The 19082-nt window shown below is 45.3% G+C and overlaps 1 protein-coding gene and 1 long non-coding RNA gene across 4 annotated transcripts in view; one reads left to right on the top strand and one right to left on the bottom strand.

The window, feature by feature from the left end:
• Window positions 1-316: 316 nt before the first annotated feature.
• LOC110303572 (uncharacterized) lies at window positions 317-7571 on the bottom strand. The gene is made up of 3 exons (XR_002378935.1): window positions 7479-7571; window positions 2038-2272; window positions 317-658 (listed from the first exon to the last, which is right to left on the bottom strand). It is a non-coding gene; the product is annotated as an uncharacterized LOC110303572 (long non-coding RNA).
• A 172-nt stretch (window positions 7572-7743) lies between these two features.
• The window catches only part of Fam20b (FAM20B glycosaminoglycan xylosylkinase), a 37034-nt gene continuing 25695 nt past the window's right edge, over window positions 7744-19082 (top strand). Inside the window, exons 1-2 of one of the 3 annotated variants that reach the window (XM_021159601.3) lie at window positions 7744-7914; window positions 9792-9884. The gene's annotated coding sequence lies outside the window, so the exon portion shown is untranslated. Of the gene's footprint in view, window positions 7915-8035; window positions 8619-8698; window positions 8957-9791; window positions 9885-19082 lie in introns of those variants that run through there. The other 2 variants (XM_021159592.3, XM_085842310.1) reach the window with 2 other exon arrangements.

Genomic DNA, 19082 nt, shown 5'->3' with positions numbered 1-19082 from the left:
ACAGAGCCAGGAACTGGCGTGGAGTATGCTATGCTATATGGAGTTCATTTTTCTCACGTGTAAACAGTGTACAACAGCAAGTTAAGCTGCAGGGCCAAGTGGGGCCCTTGAAGCTTCATAGGCTCTGGTGAGAACTTTGGCCTTTGGTCTTCAGGTCATAAAAAGGATTGTAAGTGATGTGGGATACGGGGGAGGTTTCCTTTTTGAAAAAGCTTTCTAGATGAAGTTTTCTAGGGAGATGATCTGGGTTGCATGGGAGTGAGCTGGAGAGAGGAAGACCAGAGAGGAACAAGCATCGTAGACAAGGATACATCCACTTCTCGCATCTGTCCCCTCAGAACCTCTGGAGGTTGAGAGATGTAAAGGGTAGGTGTTGGCAGACGAGAGGCATCTCTGCGGACCTGCCTCCTTGTTTGCAGATGCAGGCAGTCTTGCTAGGTTCTAGCAGAGAGCAGAGACAGACCACCCCTCTCTCATGCCTTCCTTTTAAGGGCTCCAACGTTATTCATGAGAGCTGTATAAGCATGACCTAACTGTTTCCCAAAGTAATGCCACGACATTGAGGTCTTACAGAGGATGGAGACCAGGGAGAGCCAGGGTGCGGCTCAGATGCCTGAGAGCTGCTGCTGCTGGTGCGTTCTAGGACAGCTCTGAAGACCTACAATCAGGGAGTGCAAAGAAAATGAAATTCACATACATGCTCAGCCCAGCAGCCTGGTAGAGGGCAAGTCCAGTCACCTTTTCTGCTTATTCAGACTTCCCAAGCGGAGCAGGGAGATCCAGGTGGGAGGAGCCCAGCCACACTGCAGAAAGTTACCTTCTCTGCTTGGGTCATTCCTTTAAAGGCTGAAAACATTTCCAAAGACGGACCCAGAAACAATGCTTAACCAGACATCTGGGCATTCTGTGGTTCATCGAGTGGGCACAAATTGAACTAATGGCATAGTTAAGGGAGAAGAAAGTGGGGTTAACTTAGCAGTGGTGTGACTGGGGCAGGGAGGATCTGGATATAAAGAAATCTGGGCACTATCTTAAAAATGTGTGTGTGTGTGTGTGTGTGTGTGTGTGAGAGAGAGAGAGAGAGAGAGAGAGAGAGAGAGAGAGAGAGAGAAGAGGGTATACACATACCACAGTGTGCATGTGGAGGTCAGAGAGCAAATTGCAAGAGGATCTCTCCTTCCACTAAGTGGCTCCTCGGTTATTAGGCTTAGCAACCAATGCCTTTCCTTGCAGAGCTACCTCCCTGGCCCTTGGGTACACTCTTAAGCTGTCCCCTCCCCACTTTTGTTGAGCATCATCTTGAAAGAAGATCAATTTAGTATTATCATTGTTGCCAGGGATTGGCTAATGTCAATGGAAATCCTTGCACACACCACTTACGTGTCCTCTGTCTCAGGGACCTCCCTGCCTCACCTCATCACCTCCCTTTCAACTACAGGATCCCTGACGAGTGCACCAGGCTCGTCAGTGAGGTCATACTCCTTTACCTTTAAGTTTATCATCCCACTGGCCAAGCACCTTGGACTCGCTCCTTCTGGACCACTTTCTTCTTCCACAAATATCTACCTCTAGGAGATGGTCACAACCTCTAGGAATGAGGGCCAGATTTCCACTCATATGTTTTATTTGCTCAATATTTAAATATCTCTCTCTCTCTCTCTCTCTCTCATCTATCTATCTATCTATCTATCTATCTATCTATCTATCTATCTACCTATCTACCTACCTTCCTATCTACAGTCATGTGCTACACAGTGGTGGTTCAATCAATGACAACCTCTATCTGCAGCTGGTATTCCATGCATTATAATGAAGCTGAAAATTCCTATTACCATCTTTGAGTAAGTCCATTCTCTGATGTTTGCACAGTGATGTAATTTCCTGGTGATGAATTTGTCAGATTATATCTCATCGTGAAGCGGTACATGTCTGTTTGTATATGTGTGTGTGTGTCTACACTTAAATTTAGCCAGTGGCTTGAAGAAGTGGACAGTTTCTCTGGTCTGTCCTGTTTCCTGATATGTGTGACAGTCTTACCTTGGTCTACTTCTGCTCTATTGCCTTTATGTCTGAAAACTCCAGGTGTTCAAAAGGTTGGGCTCACTGCAAGGAACTGTGGGGATCTGGCCCACCTTGAAGAGGCAGCTGAACTGCACGGGGTGTTGTCTTCCTTCCCATCTTCTTCATCCTTGTCTGCTCTGCAAGTTGTCTTTCTCTAAAGAGAAATGATTGGCTTTTTGTAGAAGGTCTTCCAAAATCCAATCCACTTGCCCTGAAAACAGAACGCAACCACCCATAATTAGCTTGAACTATATATAAAATCATCAGTTCAACTTGTCTTTGTCCTATAATGATGTCAATCTTACACAGTCCAGTGTAGGACATGACCCTGGCTTAGTCGTTAGTAAAACAATGATTGTCAGCTTCGGTTTTGAGGTAGAATAAACTTGAAAAAAAATCCTTCTAGGATCCGACTCATGATAATTAAATTGCAATCTTCAAGCATGGGGGCAGGTGTAAAGATGGTTCAGCTGCCTATGCAGCCTGCTAGAGAATTGTAGCTCTAAAACATTCCAGAGGGTTCATAAGAGAGGCTCAAAGAACGTATGCTAGACCCTGTTACTGTTCATGGAAGATGCTTTCTGGTTCTGAGGAAGCGTGAAGACCCAGAACTTCCATGTAACTGCTGCAATTACGTCATCATGCAGTAAAATGTGAGGCGAGTGGACTGTGCCACCAGACAGAAGAACTGGTAAGGTTGAGCAGGTTCAAAACCACGGGGAATCTCAGAATTGAGAAACTAAAGGTGTTGAACCAGCTCCAGGCTAAGCTCTACCTGTCCTGGAACAGGTAACCACGACACCCCATTGAGAGGGCCATGACATCAGCCACATAGGGACAACACCTGAGGTCCTTCCCCATGCAAATAGAGCATCTATAACATCTCAGACAGAACCAATGGGAAGCATCTACCCCTGGATCCTACCCTACCCCCAAAATGTTTATAAAGTCCCTATCCACATGAAATAAAGTGCACAAGGTATTTCACCAAGAATCATCTGAGAGTGTCTGGATTGTTTTGTTTTTTGTTTTTTGAGTTTTGTGGGGTTTTTTGTTTTGTTTTGTTTTGTTTTGTTTTTTGAGCTGCAACATTCTGAGGAAGAGTTTTCTCTCCTGAAGCATTCATTGCTGGACCTAGGGTCAGTCCAGCAGGCCAAGCTCATGCCCCAGCTACTAGGTACCATTAGCATCCATGCTGCAACGGTAGCAGGAAACCCCAGCTACCTGCCCTGAACAGGCTTCCCTCTGGAGAGCTGTAATACTTTGGCTGTACCAGCTAAACCAAAGCCTCTCAGAACCTTTCATTCTGGCTGGGCCAGAGATCCTTGGATTGCATTCTGTCTCCCCTGAGCAGCTTGTGGACAGTGCTCAGGCACATCAGCAGCAAGACAGACATACAGCCCAACAGTAAATTGAGTTCATAAAAACCAAAGAGTTCAAGTGGGGTATAATGGTGCAGCCCTTTAACCCAAGCAGGCAGAGGCACGCAGATCTAACTCTTGTGAGTTTGAGGGCAGCCTGGTCTACATGGTGAGTTCCAAGTCAGCCGGGGCTACATAGTGAGACCCTGTTTCAAAAGCAGAAGCAAAGACGAAGACCTTCTCCGCTTCCTCCACATAGCAGATACTAAATACTCAGAGCATGTGGTGCTGTCCTGGCCATATTACCAAGTGGCTGCCTTAGAGAATTGGAGATTGGAATTTGTAGAATTATCTCTGCTCAAACTGCAGAAGAACCATATACGACACTAGAGAGAGCCACAGCAAAATGGAAACTGTTCAAAGATGTGGCCCTGGACATTTACTGAGGAGGGCATACCACAATATAGTATGCAACTTTGGTCATTAAACTGCTGTTGTCACACAAGGCAATTAAAGGGAATCACAGCTGTGACAGCTATGCTCCTCAGTGTTCTCCCTAGCCAGAAGACTCTCTGATTCTTTGTCCCTTTTTTTGTTTTCTTTAATATGCAGACTTTAAAAATAGACCCAAATAGATTTTACAGCGAGAGAAAACGGCCCATACTGTCTTGGGAGTGATGATAATACTTTAAAATTCAGGTATGATAATGTTGACTCAATTCTAGAAATGCACGAAAAGACAGTGAATCATAAGCTTTAAACTAGTGAATTATGGACTGTATGCTATATCTCAATAAAGCGGCTCTTTAAAAAGTATTACAAGGGTAGAAAAAAATAACAGGAGGATTTCTACCAGTCTCAGAGCACGTGGCCTGAATGTCTCAGGAAAGAAGCTATGTGTGTGTAGGCGGTGCATACTGCTGCCCCGGGGCATGAGTGGTTTGCTCAGAGAGTATTGGCAGAAGGGTTAGACGGGCACTCTACTGCCAACAGAAAGAAGAGGGCTGGGGTCGACTCTGCTGAGCTGAAAGCAAAATGAAAGAAAGCCAACTGCTCTATTGGGAAGGAAAGGCAAAAGCTACTGTCCATGGAGCACTTCTTACAGAGAACAGACTTCCCAGAGGCAGCTGAGAGCAAGCTCTCGCTCTTGGCAGGAAATGGCAGAATGTGTGTGTGTGTGTGTGTGTGTGTGTGTGTGCTTCATCACTACCTCAACTTACCACTCTCTCCCTGGGCTCTAAGGAGTAGTTTTCTGAGGGCCCTCCTTAGCTTGTTTGATGTAGAAGTCTCTTAATCAGTTTCGAGGGCATCCATCATGGTGGGTGTATTAAGTAGGTTCAAAGAAACAGAGCGGGTAGCCTTTGCATGTGCAGGAGCTGGGAGGAAGTGCTCTCCCAATACCTCGAGTTTGCTGGAGGCCTGTGACTTGACAAATGGACTGAGGCTTGGAAGTTCTAAGGCAGTTCTCAGAAAATTATTAAAAGGGTGTAGGGAGCGAGGGTAGGCACCAGGCCACACGGCACCTGCCATTCTCACACTTCTCTTTCAAGGGGCATGGCTACACACCCTTTGTTCCATGCTGGCAGTACAACGCTGTCTTTGGCATTAAACGACTTTGTACCGAGAGAACAGTATCCTGCAAAGCCTTAATAAACCATGCCACTAGAGAGGGCCACCCGAAGCCCTGGGCTCCCAGGAGGCACAGCTGGGAAGCCCAGGGAAGATCTCAAATGGTATGGAGAGCTGTTCAGCAGTCATTCCCAACAAGGCTGGGTGAAGGAGGATTCTCACTGGCAGGGAGAGCGAAGCTGGTGAGCCCTGTGGAGGGGAATTTAAGGGCTGCACGAGAGAGGTGTGCTGGGGCTGTAAATGCCAAGCAGGAAGGCTCCTGCCACAGGCTAGCTTCTGATAGAGTTCCACCCTTGGGCTATTACTAGTGTTCCCCTGACCAGGGCGGTTCACTGCTCTTCGTGGGAGGGGGACAGCCAGTTTCCTACTCTGGATTCAATTCCATGAGCTGCCGCACATGCTCCTGGAAAAGGTGCTCCGTTACATAAAGTCACAGTCTGTGGCTTTAAGAACGGTGAAGTTTGGGGGCAGAGGAGAGAAAGGCCAAGAGAAGATTAGCTTGATACTTAAAACCACAGCACATCCCATGGCTGGGGCCAGTAATACAACCCTTCCAGTACTCTGACTTCTAGAAGGAACTCATTGAGCCCACAAGCTTCTGTGGGATGGAGCCCTCTTCATCTCCAAACCATCGAAGTTTAGTCTGATGCCTGCCACTTGACATGCATTCGGCAGACAAATGAATGAGTGAACGCACCTGGGTTATCTGTCCAGGATATCGGTTATAACTTCTCACAACACCACACAACTTTGAGTTCATATTGTTAATCTTCATTCCCACCCAGGTTTTGCTCACCCCCATCCTTCCTCCCTGACAACACCAGGCCACACTCTTCTCAGACTCAGAATCTGTGTTGCATAATTTAGGTGTCCTGTCCTCCTCGCAGGGACGTCCTGTGTCCTAATCACTCATGCTCCTTACTTAAGTGACCATGACATCCCTTACAACACTGAGAATATATTGACTGTAAGTGCTGTCATGAGCCTAAGGGGCAAAAACTGACGTCATGGAGTGTCAGGCCCTGTGCTGGTGCCCTGTGCGCAGTTGCAGGGAGACTGTCACTGCCTGGTGACAGGAAAACTGGGAGACAGATTAGTTCTGTGTGAAAGCCTTTGACACAGAGGCTCTGAACCCTCTGAGGAAGAAAACTGTTTATACTGCAGTATGGGGTAGACGTGTAATATGCACCTGACTCCATGGACCAAAAACCCCTCTTTCTCTGAGAATCCTTCAACACAGAGGGGTGCCATTTCCCCCAAGGCAGGCTTCAGGATGAGCAATGACAGGAGCAGGGTCCTTCTTCAGTGTCAATGGAATGACAGAGAAGACGGAGCACTGTTAGTGGCACAGTCTCAAAGGAACTGTTGGCTTCCTCTTTTGCCTCATGGTTTTCTGGCCCAGAAGAGCTGGCTGCAAGCAGACCCATGTGCCTATTGAGAAATAAGGCAGACTCTCATCACCATCCAGCCAGTTTCCCCAAGAATTGTGCTTTCCATTGTCAGATAATGACCTCAAACCTTTTCAACTCTATCCAGTAAAAGCTGACACAGGGCTGTCTGCGCTGCCCTTTGTACGCCTTGCAGTGATGAATGCTTCCAGCAGTGATTAAAGCTGCTTTCCCTCACTAAGTCGTCTGGGGTAGGGTGTCAAGTCCAATAGTTTCTCTGAGTGTCCTGATCGAAAGTGCCACACACACACACACACACACAATTAAACTAACTTCACACAATAATTGTATTTTCTCCACACATTTCCTATTTAAATATCACCACAATCCTGTCAAGTAGGTACTGTGTTTAACTTCCATTTCCCAAGGAGCCTTATACTCAGAGGCACTATATGGCATACCCAATGGCATACAGTCGGGGGGCGGGGGGAAGAGAGAGAGAGAGAGAAGATCATTTCTTTCCTTCTTGAAAGAAATTCCTGTTTAGTCCCCAAACTTCCCTGCACAAATCGTATCCAATGTAGAACGTACACCATAATATTTTAGGGTCAAACAGACTACATGGAAGCTATCTATACGGTGAATAAACGTATGCATTATACAGTAGCTACTGTGTGTGGAGTGGACACACGTTAAGAGGAGGAGCATCTCATTCACTCTTCAGGAGCCTAGTGGGTGAGTGCAGGGCACTGGAAACCAAGCCGAGCTGGATTTGCCCTCTTAGGGCTTACAGTCCACCGCAAGGCACAAACATAAAAGAAAATGCTATTATACTACAATAATCAGGATTTTGTTAAGAGCTACTGAAAAGGTACAGTGGGGGAACTCTGCTCTGAGCCAAAGCTGGAGCGAATTCCAAGGTGGGAAGTCTGGCCTCTTTGGGTCAGGGAAGGGCACTTTGGGGCAGAATCTCCAAGGAGAAGTCAAGGCAGAAGAGCGAAAGAAAGAAGAAAATTATCTCTTCAGAATAGGACTTCACCTAGATGACTGCAGGAAAGAAATCTTGAAGAGAGAAGCCAGATGCTAGTTTATGTAAACGGGCTTGAAGAAATCCGCCGACGGTGTCTGCGGAGCCCAGCGCTGCAGGAATAAGGGTGAAAGGGTTAAAGGGGGCGGTCCGGAGCTGCCCGGTAGTCCCGCCTACCCGTAACGGGGGCGGAGCTGCGTCTGGTGCGCACTGGGATTGGCTGCAGGGAGGGCGTTCCACTAGGACCGTACCAACAGCTAGGCAGCGCGGAGGCGGGAGTGGGTGTGGAGCGGCCGGCTCCGCGGAGAGCGGCGACCGGGGAATGGCCGGGCCGGCGGTGGGCGGGAGCCGCAGTGGTGGCGGCGGCGGCCGGGGGCGGTGAGTGCGGCCGGGGCCGCGCCGCACCGCACCGCGCGGGCGGCTATGGAGCGAGCCTGAGGCCCGCCAGGTGAGCGGCGCGGTTGGAGAGGGCGCGCGACCCCTCGCCCGGGAACGACGGGAAGGAGGGAGGGAGGGAGGGAAAGCGCGGGGGGCGGGGCACGTCCCTCAGGGGCCGGATGCGGGGCTCCGAGCGTCCCCGCGGGGCTGCGGGCAATCGGGAGTCCTTGCGGTGACCGGTCCTCGCTGCTAAGAACGGTCCCCAGAGGCTCCTGGCCCTGGTGTCGCCCTTCTGTCACACGAAGCCGGTGTCGGCGGCCCGGCGGGCAGCGCGCTCTAGCTCGGTCCCTACGCCGCCCTCCTGGTGGCCGAGGACCGCGCTCTCGCTGAGCCCCTACCGGGTCCGCATGGTGGCCGGGGAGCGCGAGTGACCTGCAGGCCCTGGGCCGGAGAGGGCAGCCGTGTCCTGCGGTCGTGCGCTCAGAGCGCCAAGGGGCACAACTTAGGATGAGACTGTGCAGAGTGGGCTGCGCTGGCGGTTTCATTTCCGGGTGTGATGGCCCGGCGATTAAGAGCGAGCCCAGACGTTGATGATGAATGCGAACGTTGTCAAGATGTGTCCTTGATTGTGGAGTCTGATAAGACATTCTTTTTAATCTGGAGTCAGTGATCTGTCAGGCTCCTGGTAAAAACGAAGAAAAGGGGGGAACAACAGGGCGTGGATGGCCCTTATACAATTACTTCGTTTAAAGACTTATGTCTCCAGTAGGATGGGTAAGGCGTTTACAGTTTGGGAAAAGGATATGTTTAACACTGTCACTTGGATCTAGGGCCAGGTGTGAGGGTCATCTCTACTCAGCCAGGTTCCGGAGATTTGATAGCTCACGTTGGAAAAAAGAAATAATGCGATCTTTTCACGATTGAGGTCTACGGCTTTATAATACAATCGAGAATCCGGAAAGTCAAGATTGTCAATCATTAACCATGCCTGCATTGCTTGGGTTGTAATTTCACATTGAGCTCAATGTACTTGCCATTCCCTGAATTTATGCAAGCCCGTTGAGCAAGCTGAAAGCACTTGTGCATGTTATCGTCCTGAGAAACCGGTTCAGGTATTAAAGATGCTAAATTATTTGCTTAGGCTCTGAATCAATTTAGGGCAAATTTAAAATTATTGTATTAAATTAATAACTTTCTTAAAGTTTATGAAGATGTTGGATTTTGTGTCCCAGAACTGTTACCTGAAAACAAGATGCGGGTTCACATTAGAAAATACTTACCAAAGGAGAACACTGTGGGGGGAGGGGGAGGGGGGATTAGTAGTCCCCTTTAATCCCACCATTCCTGAGGCAGAGGCAGGCATATATCTGCGGTCTAGGATAGCAAGGGCTACATAGTAAGACCCTTCCTCAAAAGCCAACAAATCGAGGAAAATAAAAGGTACTGTGTGTAAATCTAGCCTCAGTCATAATAAAGAACATATAAAAATAATGAAGGGAAAAGATAATTTTAAAAAGAAATAAGACTGGCCGGGTGATGACACAGTGCATGCCTTGAATCCCAGCCTTTGGGAGGCAGAGGCAGGCAGATCTCCGCATTCCAGGCCAGCCTGGTCTACAACAGAGTGAGTTCCATGACAGCCAGGGCTGTCTTGAAAACAAACAAAAATCTGGAATTTACAGCTTGCCTTGTGAAGATGGGGTTGATTTGCTTTGTTTCCTTAGGACTAGTGAGAAAATAGGTACTTTACATTTTTAAAGCACAGGCCTTGCTTTTTAAAATATATTTTGAACCAAAGTATACTTTGGAAAACAAGTCACAGACTTTTATTTTTCATAATTTTTTATGTCATAGACTTATTTTGTGCTGTTAATGATTATTTACTTTAGTCCCTTCTATCTCTTCTGAATTTCCAGTTCCTAAATGGAAATTTCTGTTTACTTTTAGGACATGAATTAGCTCCCTCTGACCGCCATTTCCGTGCTGGTGAGTGTGAAGTCAGCAGCTTCAGCCTACAGATTGATAACTGCTGAACACCTGGTGAGTGCCAAGACAGTCCCAGTAGAGTCAGCTGTTAGCGCACTCATGGTTACGGACAGAAGGAGCTGTGGGTGTCAGGTTGATCTGGGATAGAACACGAGATGATTTTTGTGGATTGGGGTAGAGGGCATAGTTACCATGGGACCCTACAGTTGTAATTCATAGTAGGTGTGCATTAATTGTTGGTCGGTTAAAGTAATAAATGGAAAGTGGTGTGAGGGAAGCATAAGTATTCTAGTGCAAATGCTAGATCTTTTATGTTCGCCCTCCCCCATTTTTCTTTTCTTTTCTTTCTTTTTTTTTTTTTTTTTTTTTTGGTTTTTCGAGACAAGGTTTCTCTGTATAGCCCTGGCTGTCCCTGAACTCACTTTGTAGACCAGGCTGACCTCGAACTCCCAAGGGCTGGGATTAAAGGCGTGTGCCACCACTGCCTGGCTCTCCCCCATTTTTTCAATCAAAAGGAATTTTTAAAAAAAGAAGGCAAAAACACTGTGTTTCTGATTTCTGTTGGTCATGTGTTACTAAGGTGGGTGTCTGCAAACGGTATTGTTTATCTGATTCAGTTCTGTGATCATATGGTGTTCCAGCCACCTGCAACCTGATGCTCTGGTCACGGAGAGCTGCACAGACTTCCTCCTGCCACTTGGACTGGCTAGCTGAGCAGTTGGATAGATAACCAGTGTTTCGACATTAATAGAAAACCGTGGAGTTGTTGGTCATAACCGTCCCAGTAGCCTCAGTGCTCACCGCCCTCTTGTCCTGCCCAGTGGAGATGAGCGAGGAAGGGTCTTTCTCCATAGCTTCTCCGGCACCTGTGCATCCTGCCCTCTTGTCCTTCTGCGAGCCTCTGTGTGACTGAGTTCAATAACTTGCAGGCCTGAGGCACAGAACAGAAGTCCTTCCTTTGCTACTGAAATCCCCTCTGACTAACGTACAGTATAAACATGACAGCGAGAGCTGCTTGGAAGAGAATATAATGCAGAGATCCTCTGCTATATGGGTTGGTTACAGAAATTAATAAACTAGTCTGTAAATAATGAAAAGTTCTTCTGATACAGTTTTTCCTGCCAAAACCAACAGAAATGCCTGTCTCTCGAAGTAAAGAGTCTCCGGTGTCAGTCAGAGCTGAGTGTCAGGTAGTGCAGAATGAGATAGTGTAATTTGGTATGTCTGAGGTCTGTACTTTGTGGGGAAGTACTGGCTACGTTGGAGGAGACTGTTAATTTGGGAACATTATAAAAGGAGGCCAAGGAATATGAAATTATAAATGCATAAGAAGGACAGACCAAATGCAGAGAAGGAAGTCTGCTAATCTGTGTTCTCAAATTGACTCTCTGCTGTTTCCGCTTACCGTTGCCTTGTTATCTATTGTTGAGAAGTAATGTATTAAGTGCTAATTTTTATTTAGGTATGCATTTGTGGCAAAAGGCTTACAATACGGTGTGTACTTTGTTTCTTTATAAACATGTGGTATAATCCTTGCCTCAAGTTTAGTATTCCTAAACTAGGATCCATTACTGTGAGGAATTAAACAAGGATCAGAGGTGACTGTGAAATGTAGGCTGTGCACCCTTGCTTTTTTACTTACTGGATCTGCTTTTAACAGCCTGCCTGTCACAGCTGCGAAAGCTGTACAGTTTCTGGCCTTCTGTGGAGTAGCCACCGAGGTCACTGCTTCCTCAGATCAGATTTGAGTTCGTTAAATAGCCTTGTTAGGTTCTATAGACTCTATAGTCTCTCAACATTAGTGACTGACCTTTGTAACCACTATTGTGGTTGCGCAAAGACCTTTCTAATTCATTTCTTGTTCTTAGTCCTTGTGTGTATACACACCCTGTATGTATGTATGTATATATTTTATGTTGTGTAGTTCTAGGAGACAAAATAGGACTGAAGAGAAGACTCAGTGAGTAAGGCTCTTGCCATGCAAACACGAGGACCTGAGTTCAGATCCCAGCACCCAAATAAAAACCAAGAATGCATGGCAGCTTTTTTTTTTTTAAGATTTATTTATTATTATATATAAGTACACTGTAGCTGTCTTCACACACACCAGAAGAGGGCATCAGATCTCATTATGGATTGTTGTGAGCCACCATGTGATTGCTGGGATTTGAACTCAGGACCTTCGGAAGAGCAGTCAGTGCTCTTAACCACTGAGCCATCTTGCCAGCCCAACATGGCAGCTTTTAATCCCAGCACTCCAGGGCCAGCTGACTAATTAAACTGAATCAGTGAGCTCTAGGCTCAGTGAGGGACTCTGCCTCAGTAAATAAAGTGAGAAGGATTGAGGACGCCACTGAACATCTCACACAACACACACAGGTACACATACACACACACACTCACACATATGTATGCACACCTACACATGCATCTACATGTATAAACACACATATGCATAAAAAGAAATTAACATGGAAGATGTAGTGTTGAACCTTGTTTCAGAAACCATTGTCAGTAGTACTTGAAGATCTGGTTCGGCCTTGTCTCATATATCATTCATATATCATTCTTGGGCAATGTCTTCTTGGACTTTCTTCATTCTTCCTCCTAATGTCTCCAGATTGCCTTTATTCCCAGTTTTGCCAGGAACCAGGTTAGCAGTAACAGTAGTCTCGAATGGTGTAAGCATGATATGCAGATGGTAGCAATGTAGACAATTTTGAATATGTAAAACTGGTAAACACAGTAAATATTTCTGCTGTTTTTACTATACTGTGTTTCTGAATTCATTATAGGGCTTATTTCTCCATGTTTGTTAAAAAGGGGGTGGCATCTTTAAACCAAAGTATTTGATAGTTCAGAAGAAATGCTTTTAGCCATGAAAGTCTCTCTCCCTTGCTATTCACTTCTGTTAGGGCCTTGGGAAGTCAAAAAAAAAAAAAAAAAAAAAAAAAAAAAGAGTAAAACAGATCTCCTGTCCTCAAGGAACTCACTAGACAGTAGAAGAGAAGGCTATGCCAAAAAAAGTGTGCATGTGCACGCATGCTCGAACGCACGTGTGTTCCTTCATACTCTAAAAAGGTGAGCACACTTGGACCCACCTAGCCATAATTTCAGCACAGATCTGTTTGAGGTCTGTTATTCCTGAAAGTTAATTCTCGTGGTTTGTAAACTTGACACACTGACATACTTTGGGAACATAGGGGTGGAAACTAGGGGTAGAAACTAAGCCTGGTTGTGTGCTTGAAGCCCCAGGTAGGAGGATCATTTGCGCCCAAGAGTTCTGGGCCAGCCTGGGTAGCAATATACTGATATTCTGTCTAAACAATCAGTCAATAAAACATTAAGGTGTTTTTAATTGCAGATGTTTATATCTTTTGAGAACTGTAGTGATTTGCACCTAAAGACAATTCTGATTTAAAAAAACAATAAAACTAGAGGGAAATATTGGAAATTCCATATTCCCACAGCATATATGAAGACCGTTCTGTGACAGCCTTAAATGGTGGCTTATGTACTGATAATTGAATAACGAAACACCTTGAACCTTAAAGCACTTTGCACTGAGTGTCTGGGTCACTGAAAAATGCCTGTCTCTTTTTTGTGTACCAGGTCTTGCTTTATAAAAGTCTTGTCTGTTTTTTTAAAGGGAGAAAGTTAGAAGGTTGTCTTGAATTAAGGTTTAAATGGGGATGGCTACAAGGTTTTCTTTCTTTCTTTTTCTTTTTTTAAAGAGAGAATAGTTTTTGTTGTCATTCTCATCTTCGGCTCACACTTGGGCAGTTCCCTTAATGCTTCATTAAATCCCGGTGGTCATTTTTTGTTGATGCCCTTCACAGGGAACTGTTAAAAGACTTCACATGGAAGTTTCTTATTTTAAAGATAGTGTATGGGTGTTTAAGTGGAAATGAAAATATTAAGGAAAATCTAATAGTCCAACTCAAACTTGTAGGAAATAATTTTTTTTTTAAATACCACTAGCTGTAACTTACTCTCAACACTTAAGGTTTTTTTTTTTTTAAAGATTTATTTATTTATTTATTTATTTATTATATGTAAGTACATTGAAGCTGTCTTCAGACACTCCAGAAGAGGGAGCCAGATCTCGTTATGGATGGTTGTGAGCCACCATGTGGTTGCTGGGATTTGAACTCTGGACCTTCGGAAGAGCAGTCGGGTGCTCTTACCCACTGAGCCATCTCACCAGCCCCACTTAAGGTTTTTTTTTTTGGGGGGGGGGTTGGGGGGGGTGGGGGTGTTGAGACAGGGTTTCTCTATGTTGCCCTGGCTGTCCTGGAACTCACTCTGTAGACCAGGCTGGCCTCGAACTCAGAGATCCACCTGCCTCTGCTTCCCGAGTGCTGGGATTAAAGGCGTGCGTCACCACGCCGGGCTAACACTTAAGTTTTAAAAGCTTTAATTCTTAAACATAAACACTTTTAAGGACAGAGTCATCATCTTTAAACACAGCTAGTTTTCTGAATGAAAGGCTTGTGAAAGGCATGCTGTATTTCTGATTTTTGTGTGAAATAGAATGTAGGGCCACGTTTCCCATCTGTTTTTTTATTTGTATTGACTGATCACAGTGAAATTTTTTTTCTTGCTAAGGGGCAAAGGGTGTAAGCCTATAACAGCTAATAAGATTGTGACTTACTGCTGTAACGTTAACGCCAGTTAAAAATCAGAGGTTCGGTACATTAGGAGAAGATATTTTTATCCCCTGTGTATTAAGGGGTTAGGAGTTTTGCTCTTGGCTTTGGCTGAAATAAAAAGGTTGGGCATTATAAGCTGAGCGTGTGTGGTATGAATATGTGATGTTAGCCTCCATTGCACTGTATCATAAGGTGGTAAAGTATGTAAGTCGGTTTTAGTAAATGAGCCATTAGGTCTGGGTATGAAATGACTTTCCCAATATGCCTAGGCTCAGAAGTGGAACATAGTTACTTGTATAGCTTTTTGATCAAAACACATCAGGTGGAGAAAAAAATAGACCCCATCCTTTGGTGGAAGGAATTGTTGATGACTATCTATGGAAATAGTCCACAAGAAAATCTTAATTAAATTCAGATCTGGGTTATCTGTGTAGCCTCTGCAGGTAAAGGCACCTGCCACCAAGCCTGATGACCCATGAGTTCAGTCCCCAGAACCCACAAGGAGGTCTTTTGACTTCTATACGTGTTTCCCATACGTACACAATAAATACACAAAGAACTTTGCATTAAGATCTTATTTTTTCTGAAACATACCAAGTCTTCAGTTTTGCTGAAACCAACACTTTCAAAGAGATTGATTGGTAAAAGGGACCTAAGAGTTTATATTCAGGATAGGAGACATTGCGAGAGCATGCATAGATACGAATACACACTAGCTATTTAATAAAGTCTCTATGCCACAAATCCCCTAGTCATCTGCACAAAATGTTTGTAACTGAATATATACTTGTTTTGTGATATTTTACAATCACAAGGCTTCCATTTATGTGGGAAGAACCTAATTTGGAAATTCTCGCAAAAAAAGTGAAACTTCTATTCACTTTAACTGAAACTTTCACTTTTCATAGCTGTGAATAAAAGTTGGAATTAGCCTTAATTTGTCAAATCAGAGGCCCAGTCAAAGGGGCTCAGCTACTAATGAGGCTCGGCGCCTCCCTAGAGCTGTGACTTAAAGGACCTCCCCAACCCAGTAAGTATTAAGCCAGATGTTCCACGTTCCTTAGCTGCCTGCATATGTGAATTTTAGCTGCACAGTTTATACACCTCTGTATCAATACGTTTTTCTCTATATCTTCTTTGCAGCATCTCTAGATTCTTGAACAGAGGTCTTTATACTAAGATGCCCTGTTTCCTTCCTTGTGAATCTATAAAGCTCTTGCTGAAGCACTTTACAGGCAAAGGTTTGCCCTTCCAGACCTGTAGCAACAGGAAGGGTTGTGGTGTCTGTGTGTGAAAGGTGAAAGAAAATGAGCCTGTGTGGCAAGCCCATGTGGGCTGCTGGGGAGTGAAGTCCGTGTTCCTAGGAAGACTCCTCGTGAAGTTATGCCAGCTTGTCGTGTGGAGCTGAGGCAAATGTCCCACTTGCACTGCCTCTTTTATACTTAACATTTTCTGAGGTATGTCATCACCTTGAGTCTACTTGTTCTTTGAAGTGGGCTCTGTTCCATATAACAAACATGAAAACAAATGACCGTGTGTAGCTGAACAGTGCTGCACTGTGTGAGCGTTTACAGCAGGAGGTGAGGACATGAAATGGAACGGACATGCAGTGCGGCTTTGGGAATGCTAGGGAGGTTTTCAGGAGAAGTTTGGAAGATACCCAGTGACCCTGCTTTTATTTTCTTGCATCTGAAGTGGAAGATCTTAAAAACCAGCTTACAGAGTATATAATATACTGTTAGTCTCAAATCTAAAAGGGTAATAATACAGCCCAGAAGCTGAGTCTTGGGTACCCTTTCTCAAATATAAAGGAGCAAGGGAAATCTCCTAAGAAGTCATGATTCTGGCAGGGAATTAGGAACTATGCACAAGGCAATTTAAGACAGAATGTAGTTATATACTGGTCAGAAGGAGGGAGGTGTTAACAGGCTGGGGAGGGGCTAGAAATGCCCTTAGAGCTGGGTCCTGAGAGCAGGATTGGGCTTTAAACAAGAGGAGATAAGGAGGAAGGAGTGTTTTAAGGGTGTTGAAGGTGAGGAATGGTGGAAGCAAAGGGCAGCTATGCATCAAGAGGAGACCCAGCATCCATAGATCTTTGTCAGGAGCCAAGATGGGCCGTGGGAGAGCTGCTTCACTCAAAACCACTAAGAGCAGTGGTTCTCAGCCTTCCTAACGCTGCGGCCCTTTATACGGTTCCTCGTGATGTGGTGATCCCCAACCATGAAATTATTTTCATTGTTACGTCATAACTGTAATTTTGCCACTGTTATGAATTGTAATGTCGCTCTTCCTTAGAATGGGAAACAAAACACCCATGGAAGGAGTTACAGAGACAAAGTTTGGAGCTGAGAAGGAAGGAAGGACCATCCAGAGACTGCCCCATCTGGGAAATCTATCCCATAATCATCCACCAAACCCAGACACTATTGCATATGTCAGCAAGATTTTGCTGACAGGACCCTGGATGCTCACAGTCATCTACAGGATGGAACACAGGGTCCCTAATGAAGGAGCGGGAGAAAATACCCAAGGAGCTAAAGGGGTCTGCAACCCTATAGGTGTAACAAAATATGAACTAACCAGTACCCCCACACACACCCCGAAGAGCTGTGTCTCTAGTTGCATATGTAGCAAAAGGGTGGCATAGTCAGCCATCAATGGGAGGAGAGGCCCTTGGTCTTGCGAAGATCATATGCCCCAGTACAGGGGAATGCCAGGGCCAGGAAGTGGGAGTGAGTGTGTTGGGGAGCGGGGGGGGGGGGGTGGTATAGAGGGCTTTGGGGATAGCATTTGAGATGGAAATGAAGAAAATATCTAATTTTTTAAAAAACGATTTGTAATGTAGCCAGACAGTGGTGGCGCACGCCTTTAATCCAGCACTTGGGAGGCAGAGGCAGGTGGATTTCTGATTTCGAGGCCAGCCTGGACTACAGAGTGAGTTCCAGGACAGCCAGGGCTACACAGAGAAACTCTGTAAAGAATTGTAATGTAAATATCTGTTTCTCAATGGTCTTTGGTGAAAGGGTCATTTGACCTCCAAGGGGTCAAGATCCACAGGCTGATGACTGCTGAGTTAGAATAAGCTTTTAATGCCCTGTTAAGGAATTTTTAGAATTCAGGATGATCGAGGGACTACTTAGACTACAGTGAAGCCCACAGGTCCAGAAATCTGTTCTTTCCAGGGTCAGGTAGGAGGAACTGAACATTGTAGTGAGCTTGTGATGGGGGCTGTAGGAGTGGAAGAGAGCTGTGAAGAACAGTGCCACATCACTGGCAGGTATGTAGGCACAAGCTGTAATCCCATCACTTACCAACTAAGATGGCAGTGGATCAGCTACTAGTGAGGCCCTGTCTAAACAGTTCCTCTCCTCCTTTCAAAAAAAGAAGAACGACTAGTGCCACCCTACAGTCATATACCCATATGTGTCAACTCATGAGTCACAAACATGAAAGCTCACTTCCCTTTTTTTCATATCTGCTTTCACTATAATCCTTCAAAGTTGGATAGTGATAATGTAACAATTTAATTCAATTCCCCCCATATAAATTTCTGTTCTACCCGATAGATGAATTGTTTGCAGAATCGATGAGTACTCGCTTCTGAGGCCTTTTCAAAAGGTGACGAGATTTCAAAACTTAACACTTACAAACTGGGTTCCCAGTTTGAATCTTTTTGTCTTGATTTTGGGACTGTTAAACTTCCCTGTTTCATTGGTAATTAGAAAGACAGATATGGCTGGGTGTGTAGCTCAGTGGGAGAGCATTTGGTTAGCATTCACAAGGCTCTGGGTACCATTCCCCAGCACAACAAACCAAACAGCTCCAAGCCCATGTCTGCAGGCCCTACAAGTGGGGAGGGGGACAGAAAGATTGCTTCAGGTTCAAGGCCAGCCAAGCCAAGCCAAACAAAAGGGGTTTGGGAGTGCTATTTATATCTATAAATGTGAGGGAAGAGTCTCTATTCTCCATAAAATATGCATAACCATCAGATATATACTATCAAAGTCTAATTAGCCAGACTCTAGTCCCAAAGTGCATTTTATAGAAAGGAAAAGCCCATTTAGCTGTCTCCTTTAGCCAGAACTGCCCGGTGTTAGACTGGGACTGTTTGGGTTGGAGGTGCTGAAGAGGCTGCTACCGTCCTGTTTCCTTTATCAGTGCACCCTGCAATGTGTACTGTTGACCAGATGAAGAAAGAACGGGATCATTGGAGCTAATACTGAACCCACTCTCCTGACACTGCCGGGGTGCATAATTACCAGGAACTGCTTTTACTGAGTGTCAGGCCAAAGCCCATAGCATCACAATTACATTTAGCGTAATGAAATCTATTACTTTGTGTGCTAACTTAAAAAATAACCAAATAAAAACCAATTCCGTTTTCAGTTGCACTCACAGCTCTTGTCCCGGCTTAACCGTGTGGTGAGCAGTGGTGAGGACAGAGCAGGTGTGGGGTGACTAGGACTTGACTTTGCCTCACTGTCTGCTGCCTTCATGAGAAGAACAAGGAGTGATTGGTCCTCAGAATGAATGTCACAGCAGCTGGCCCTGTGACAAGGCATTGCTCAGAAGTTAGCTCTTGGGTTGTTTCCATTTGTTA

This window comes from Mus caroli, unplaced genomic scaffold (genome assembly GCF_978045245.1).
Source record: "Mus caroli unplaced genomic scaffold, Mus_caroli_1 scaffold_1, whole genome shotgun sequence".
Lineage (NCBI taxonomy): Eukaryota > Metazoa > Chordata > Mammalia > Rodentia > Muridae > Mus > Mus caroli.
Note: the sequence above shows the minus strand (reverse complement) of the source record. Positions and strands in the feature narration are given on the sequence as shown.